The sequence below is a fragment of the Erythrolamprus reginae genome, chromosome 3 (genome assembly GCF_031021105.1).
Source record: "Erythrolamprus reginae isolate rEryReg1 chromosome 3, rEryReg1.hap1, whole genome shotgun sequence".
Taxonomy (NCBI): Eukaryota; Metazoa; Chordata; class Lepidosauria; order Squamata; family Dipsadidae; genus Erythrolamprus; species Erythrolamprus reginae.
In genome coordinates, this window is record NC_091952.1 from 173,418,953 (window position 1) to 173,428,474 (window position 9,522).

The window sequence follows — 9,522 nt, forward strand, 5'->3', positions numbered from 1 at the left end:
GTCCAGGGAAGGCTTCTTGAGGAGGGGGCGCACAAGCGCTTCTTTATAGAGTGATGGAAAAACTCCCCTCCCCAAGGAAGCGTTGGTAATCTCCTGGGCCCAGCTCCGTGTCACCTCCCTGCTGGCCGAGACCAACCAGGAGGGACACGGATCCAGTAAACAGGTGGCGGAACTCACAGCTCCAATGGCCTTGTCCACTTCATCAGGTGTCACCAGATCAAACTCTTCCCAGACAGGTGGACAAGTACGTGCCCCAGTCACCTCGACTGACTCGTTGTCAGTCGACTCTGTTTTACAATTGGAGTCGAGGTCGGCCCGGATCTGAGCGACTTTATCAGCGAAAAACGTGTTAAACTCCTCGGCACTACTCTGCAAGGGCTCCCCAACTCCCCCCTGGTTAAGAAGGGAGCGGGTCACCCTAAACAGAGCGGCCGGGCGGGATTCCGCTGATGCAATCAAGGCGGCATGGTACGCGCATCTTGCAGCCTTGAGCGCCACTTTGTAAGTCTTAATAAAAGCTCTTACAAGTGTTCGATCAGATTCAGACCTACTCTTCCTCCATCGCTTCTCTAGACGTCTCTTTTGGCGTTTCAACTCCCGGAGCTCCTCGTTGAACCATGGGGCTCTACGGGTGTCAATCTGTATTGCCAAAATGGTGGGTTTTGACCAGTGAAGGGCTGCAAAAAATTTTACTACCACACTATGGGCGTGGCTTATTTTGTGGGTGTGGCTTTCTGGTCATATGACCAGATGGGAGTGGCTTGATGCTCATGGGGGTGGCTTAAAGGTAATGTAACTGACTTTTAAAGGTGGCCAACTTGATGTCATTCATGTCAAGGGTTTGCATTAGGGTTAGGGTGCCTGGCCTCGCCTTGCCTCAAAGAGATACAATTTCCCTGTCTATCTACTATTACTGAAGATACAAAATATGTTATTTAATTCTATGTATATATGCCATATGTGTACATACATATTATACACAGGTACACAAAAATATACATTATCTCCTATATATACTGTATGTGTATATACACACATACACACACAGCTCTTCTAAAATTATACACATTCAACCTAATTTATTGTGATAAGAAAAACATACCCAGAGCCCAGAAGGGAAAAAAATAAAAAAATTCAAAGTTCAAGTTCTGCGTACTTGACCATACCTGTAGGAGCTCATCACTGTTTTGACTATCAATATGATTATCTGTTGACAGAATATACAATACATATTTACTACATATATAGTTAAATGGATTAAGCCTGTGATGGAAACAGAGAAATCAGAAAGCAATACTCAAACCCTGTTCAGGGATTGGAAAAGATACATAGGTGAATAATGTGCGCTCTTCATATAGTGTGTATTTCTTTTGTGATGTGATATTTACATCTCACTGTCAGCTGTATTTGGGTGGTAAGTTGTCTAGAATTCTCCTCCAATGGCAGGTTGGAGAAATCCAGCAAGAAAAAATTTAGAGTGTGTTCTGCCGGTCTCTCTGATAGGAGCCTCCCGAAAATTCAAGGGTACAAATTTCAGACACACGTTTGAAAATTCAAAACAATGTTCTTTATCACAAAATTCAAAATAAAGCACTCTTTTTGTATTGCAAAGAGCACTCTTCCCAAAACAACCTTTTCCCTTAAGCAGTCATTAAGTACTTAGCTAGAAGCTGTGAAGACACTTCACACCCCTTCTTCTTCCAACAAAGTGAGACATACACACACACACACGTTGCTCTGCTTTGGTTTCAAAGGCGTGAAAAAGCAACAAAGTTTAGCAACACAAGATTCCTGATGAACTCCGATCAGATATTCTTCCACAATGGCCAAACCCACAGGCTGCTATTTATAGCAGCAGCCCTAATTACTGGAGCCCCACCCAAACACAGGTGGCCTCCCTTATTTCCTGTAATATGTTCTTACTTGGTCTCTTCTACGCATAATTCTGCGCTTGCATGGGTCCAAAATGTCATCATCTGAATCAACGAAAGATAAGGGAGATTGACTGCCTGGGCTGTGTGCCAAGCCCTCCTCTGCCGAGTCACTCCCACCTTCTTCTTCGTCCGAGGAAACTAAACTCTGAACTGATTCTGTCGGCAATAACACAGGCCTGTGACATGTTGAATTTTCCCCTGCATCCACCTCCCCATTCCCTGGGGCAGGAGCTGGGCCAAAGCCAACCACAACAGAGTGTATTAGTAGCTCAGGATTAACTATAGGGTCCTTCGTGCTCTCTGAGCTTGGTTATTTTATTTCAATCATTTTATTATCAAACTAAGTAACATCATGAGAGCATTGATGAAACAACCAAGCTCAGAGAGCACCAAGGAATCCACGAAAGGAATGAAAAAGAGGCATGAGCTCATGACAGTGTTTTATCTCATTGAACAATCCACAAAGACCTAATTAGATGTTAGCATTATCTTGCTTCTTCCCGTGAAGTTAACACATTTCAAAAAGGAGCACAATTTTATTCACAATTCAGTTAAACTCTCTAGACTCTAGCATAATGACAAAAATATGAGTTAATGTATGTGTTTTTGTACTGAAGAAATGTGTGATAATCACTGTTTTCATCCATCACTGAAAATGTTGAAACAGTGAATTGTTATTTGTTTATAAAAATAATAATAATCACCTTGATAATGACCTTATTAAATAGAGAGATAAGAAAAACATATATAACTACAGAAAAAGTATCACTTTAAACAGGTTAAATGCTATGTATCATTTTTATAATTTGTCAACATTTGGTATTTCATAACACTTTGCAAACCTTTTTTAATATTTATTTTGTTCATACTCTACTTTTCTGGCTGTGCCAGATGGCTCACAAAACACAGTAATACAGTATTTCTTATGTTGCAGGGCTGGTGCAACATGTAACATGTTCACACTTGTGCAATAGGACTAGGTTTTTGTTAATATGATTTATTGGGTTAGGGATTTTCTGCCTTCACTGTGAGTTGTATTGTGTTGGAGGGATGCACTGAGGGAGCTCAACCAATCTCATTGTACATACGTTGTGCAGTGACAATAAAGATTTGAATTTGAATTTGACATGCTAAGGAAGTAGAATATTAGCTTATTAAGGCTATAGTCTTAAATAAAATTTAGAATAAGTAAGACCCATTGAATATGTCAGCAGTATGCAACTGCTGTGTTTGTTTGCAACTTTCTATAAGCCATCTGGTGATAAATCTTTTTTGCATTTACTACCAATTTCTCCCACTGTTCTAAAATTTCAAATAATCTGCCTTATTTGATGATTAAGACTGGATGCTGAAAGTTTGGGTAAATTTTGAATGCTGTTTTTAAAAATTGTTTACAGCTTATTAAAACCTGCCGCAAGCAAACTAGCATTGGCAGAAAAAAAATGATTATAACTATCTACATTTTCACAGTACAGTATAAACAAATTAAATGTAAAAACAGGGCAATGTAACCATAAAATAACTAAAAATACCAGGAAAAAATATTTTTGTGATATAATAATTACCGGTAATGCCCTCTAATACTAGAATGTTTAAGATACAAATTCTGAGTAAGGTGAAGACACCCTTTGAAAATATCTGTAGAAGATTGAATTACTACGTTTACCTTCTTTTGTGTTAAGTGAAGTATTAGCTGAACTCTCTCATAGGAGTAGAATTCATTGGTGGAAAGTGTCCTCTTTTAGATTTGTATTACTGTATCTAGACATTCTTTATTGAACTATGGTTTAGATATCCTAATTCAGTGGCTCCCAACCTTTTGGGCATCAGGGACTGGTTCCATTGAGAGAGGTTTTTTCACAGACTGGAGGAGACGTGGTTTCATGTGCTGTCTGCATCCCATGAATGGGGTTTTGCTAGTTTACGTGGCCTGGTTTCTGGCATGGGAGGGTTGGGGATCCTTGTCCTAATTGGTCAATGCATAGAGGGTATAACTGTAGGCTGGATATAATCTGGATATAATATTAATTACCCAAGTCTATAAATACTAATACTAATATTAATATAGTAAATACTAATTGCAACAGTCTAATAATAACAACAGCAGCAGCAACAACAACAACAACTTTGTCATTAAATATATACACAGTATGGCCATACAATGAAATGTACATAGCACCCAAAGACCAGGCCCAACACACATAACAAATCCCAAGCACCCCCCCCCCCCACACACACACACTGTTAAGTCATGGGAATAATAATTCTGGAAACTGATTTCTTGAATACTGTTTATTAGGCAACTCTCAACAACTCTCAACAACCCTGTCTGATAACCAGCCCTTTGATAGGGAGATGTTAGACGCTTTAACGAATAGCCTTTGAGCATTCTTCCTGCTCAAACGCTGGACTTGGGTGAAACCATGTCAACTGTCAATACACAACAATTTAGAACTGGGATACAACAGTGGATAGCTTGTTCGTCCATTTTAACCTGATAACAACTGCATTGGTAGAAAAGGGCTTGGAGCCTTGTTGCTTGATATCAAGCAGAGTAACAAGATCCAGTATTTGGAGATGGTCATTTTCTTTGTAAATCTTCTTACGTTTATATTAACATATAATCCAGGGTAAAACTCCTCAGGATCCCTAGAAAGTGCACTCCCCTAGAGACTCACCAGAAGTATAGCTATTTAATATTTTAATATTTAGTTATTCAATTTTTATGCTGCCCTTCTCCTTAGACTCAAAGCGGCTTACAACATGTTAGCAATAGCACTTTTTAACAGAGCCGGCATATTGCCCCCACAATGTTTAAATCAAATGTTAATGTCAATAAATATAGTCTCCAACCCACAATGATAATGCCAGTATTATTATTTTTTTACTTATGTGAGATCTCTCCATAATATGAAGAACATGGAGCATCAAATAGTTGTAATAAAGTTGGTCCTATTGTGGCATTAAAATAACAAATCATAGCAAAGGTAAATTGGGATGCTGCACTATTGGGTCACTAAGCCAAATTTCAAAACAGTCCCAACAATTAATAGTTTGAGCTGTTCAGGATTTAAGAAAAATAAACATAAGCAATTTTTCCCATAGGTATCAATGTAAAAGCAAATAATGTGTGTGATTGGGGAAACCACAGGGAGGGTGGAGACTCTGTTTCCTCCCAGGAGATTCCTAGAGAGGCCCCATGGAGGCTTCTCCCGGCCTTTTCTGGCCGTGTTTCCTCCCAGGAGATTCCTAGAGAGGCCTCACAGAGGCTTCTTCCCACTAAATACAACAAAAATACAACAACAACAACAAAAAAGAAAGAAACAGCTTTCTAATCTGAGCTAAATATCTCTTCAGTCTGTCAGCACAAAGATCATTCTTATTATTCTCAGACAGAAAGGCGGAAGAATCCACAATACCATTTCTTCCATTAAAACTGAAGACAGTGAAGGGTTAAGTCATTCACAAAAACCGCTCCAAGGACATCATTCCCAGGCAGAAAGGTCAACTCTTATCCAAGTTTTGCTTTGCAAGATCACAATTGGCCACCTGCCCGGATTTGTAAAAACTCAGCTGAGGTGTTATTAGTATGTCTGAGAATTTGATTGGGGGGAAAAAATGAAATAAAACTAAATAATTTCTCATTTTAAGTAGCATAGAATTGTGCTTGCATTAAGTGAAAGCCAGCTTATTGACCTTGGGCCAGTAACTATCTCTGGTGGTTGTGGGGGGGAAAAGGAGGAGGAAGTTGTGTTAGATACATTTGCTGCCTTGAGTTATTTGTAAAAATAATAAAGATCGGCTATAAATAAATAACACGTAAGAAAAACTGCACTCAATCCATGGTTTTCAAGTTCACCTGAGAGAGAAATATAAAACAAGCTGAGGGAAAGGATTATTTTTCTATCAGTATCCCATTTATCAGCATTTAGCCTATTATTACAAACGAAGAAGTCATTTGGGATGGTGGAGAAAGTATAATTCAAGGTCTCTTGAATTGTTTGTGGGACCATGCTTGATGTTTCTTAGTCATTGTGCGGTTACTTTTGCATGGCTGTAGTAGACATAGAGTCTAGTTTATTATTAGTTACATTCAATTCCTTATAAATTAAATAAACAGTATCTGCTGTTACCATACATTGCTTAGCCTCTAATCAGGCAGTCGATAGAGAAGGACTTTCTTATCCTGATTTTTAATACAAGGTTTTAATACGACAGGAGATGTTGAATCATCCTCACTTTCTGTGTTCTCTCCTTCCCACTTCAGTGCTAACTCATTTTGTAAAATGACCAGGCAGTCATAATAATTACTTAATGTGAATGAATAAGTGACATGAACAGCCCTACTGCTTTGTTCATGGACCAAGACTTCAATCTTAAACTGCTTCAGATTTTTCCTGGTGCTTATTCCTCTCCTCCTGTTATGAAAACCGATATTCAGGAAATTATAAATTTCAGCTGCTCGCTGAGAATTGGGTTAATTTATTTAGTCTGAAATACAGAGTCTTATAAACTCTTTTGAGCAAGTTTATACTTCTGATTTGAGCTTATGTAGACTTTAATGCAAGAGGGGATGCTTCACTCTTTGAGCAGAATTTCAACATTGAATACATTTCTTAAAGGGCACAATGCACATTATACAGTCGTTTCTCTTCAGATCATACAAATCTTTCACTTTCTATTAAAGGCCTCCAAAATAACTAAAAAGATCAAGAAAAGTGCATTCTCCTCCTCCAGATCTTGATAGAAATAATCACTGAGAATGTTACCCAGCTGCTGCGGCCTAGAGGTGGAGCTCTTGCCTCACAATCAGGCGGTTGTGAGTTCTATCCTAGGTAGAGGCAGGTGTAGGGTCTCCCGCTTGGGCAGGGTTTTGGACTAGATGACTGCAAGGTTCCTTCTGTTAATACTCTGTTAATATGTTATGTTATGGTTGATGTCATCTCCATCCCCTATCAAGGCATGAACTCTGACCGAAAAGGGTTCAGATAATCTCCTTCAGGGGTGTCAAACTCAAGGCCGGTGGATCGGATCCCCACTCGCAAGGTTCTTAAATCTGGTACACAGTGCCTCTGCTGGCCAAAACAGGCCAGGGAGGTTGCACATAAGCCGCCAATGCCCCATTTTTGGCCTGGACAGCCTCTTGCAGCATGCTGCTGGCCAAAACATGACTTGGGGGGGGGATTGCGGAGGACTACAATGCTGATCCAGCCCTTGAAGAAATCCAGTTTGACACCCCTGATCTACTTCATCTAGGGTGCTCTACAGATGACCCATGACTGCCTTTTATTATTTATTTTATTTATTTATTTTGTCCAATACACAATGAGGGTTTTAGTGGGTATATATCTATATACACATAGTAAAATACATGATGAATGTTATAGAGGAGATACTCATAGTAAAATATATTTAAGAAATAATAGTAAAGAAGATATAGTAATAGAACATATCAATGAAATAATAGAAGAAGAGATATAGGAATAGAAGAAAGGTATAGGAGATATAGGAGAGCAATAGGACAAGGGCGGAAGGCACTCTAGTGCACTTGTACTCGCCCCTTACTGACCTCTTAGGAATCTGGATAGGTCAACCATAGATAAAGTATTGGGGGTTTGGGGATGACACTATGGAGTCCGGTAATGAGTTCCATGCTTCGACAATTCGGTTACTGAAGTCATATTTTTTACAGTCAAGTTTGGAGCGGTTAATATTAAGTTTAAATCTGTTGTGTGCTCTTGTGTTGTTGTGGTTGAAGCTGAAGTAGTCGCCGGCAGGCACGACGTTGCAGCATATATTCTCAATAACTTTTCCCAAAATGGAAATGTTGGAGATCAGATGATAATTACATGCAACCCATGTGTCGGGGAATGGGCATTCACCAGGAGGTGATATATTATTGCAGGAAAAAATCTCTCACCTAAAGAGATGTTGACATTGTCCCAGATCCACATTACCAGTCTGAGCCAGGATAGGCATGGAACAAGCCTGTTACTGGCAGTTGATAATCTAGAGAGCACCCTGTCTCCTTTATAGTAACATAGAAGATTGACAGCAGAAAAAAACCTCATGGTTCATCTAATCTGCCCTTATACTAATTCTTGTATTTTATCTTAGGATGGATATATGTTTATCCCAGGCATGTTTAAATTCAGTTACTGTGGATTTACCAACCACGTCTGCTGGAAGTTTGTCCCAAGCATCTACTACTCTTTCAGTCAAATACCATTTTCTCCTGTTGCTTCCTTTTTTAAAAAAAAATAAAGTTTATTAGTTTATTAGTTAACAAAGGGTTGCTTCTGATCTCCCCCCAACTAACCTCAGATAACCCCCTTGTTCTTGTGTTCACTTAAAAACACTTCCCTCCTGAACTTTATTTAATCCTTTAACCTATTTAAATGTTTGGATCATGTCTCCATGCGTCATGCTTCCTCAGAGTTCAAAGCCAGATGGAGTACCAGGAATGTAACAAGAGAACTCAGTAACCACTGAATTGCCTGCTCATGAGGAATCAAGATTCTGTTGAATCTGAATGATTTTTGCAAAATGCAGTTCAAATTAAGCAGAATGGCTTGGCAAGAAATCTTAGTGTTGAATCTTAGTGTTGAACAGAACATTAATTACTTCAAATAAGACTGCTGGACGATAGCCTGTTGGTGTTTATATTTTTACACAGTGTATATCCTGTATATCCTGTATGGTGTTTTCATTTATACTGGCCACCAAGAGGCAATGTATGATTGGTTATTGGAAATCATCAGACCTATACGTCTTATTTATGGCATACAGACTCTCCTTATGAAATGTTTTTCTACTTTAAAAAATATCTAGAACCATAGAATTAAAGTTTAAAATAAACCATCTAAACCCCTAATTCCCAATGCCCCACAGGGGGGCAATTTGATTTTTGAGGGGAGCAATTGGAACCTTGTTTAAACCAAGTTAATGGCCTTTTAGGCTTCCTCTGCATGAGTAAATGTTCACTTTTTGAATAGTAAGGATTATATGTCACGGAGGGGGGGGCATCAGGGTTTTAGAGATGCTTAGGTGGGGCATGGCCAAAAAAAGGTTGGGAACCGCTGATCTAAACCTTTAATATTACAGTGCCATATTTTTTAATGAAAATACCATACAGGATATACATGATATACACTGTGTAAAAATATAAACACCTGTTTCTGGCCAGTGCTTTTTAACAACATATTTTGATAGTCTAATTATATTTAATAATAATAATAATAATAATAGTAGTAGTAGTAGTAGTAGTAATAATAATAATAATAATAATAATAATAATAATAATAATAATAATATTTGTATGTCGCCTGTCTCCAAAAACTCGGGCCGGCTCACAGAATAAATATAAAAACAAAGCGTACAAAACAAATCTAATACAATTTTAAAAACCTACAGCTTTAATAAGTTTAGAAGGTGAAGCTAAGCAGAATCACATCAAATACCTGTACAATTAGGCTGTGTGCTCTCTCCACTTCTCTCTATATACCAATGACTGCATCTCTAACAATCCACCCGTTAAACTAATAAAGTACACAGATGACATAACAGCGATCCACCTCATTCAATACAA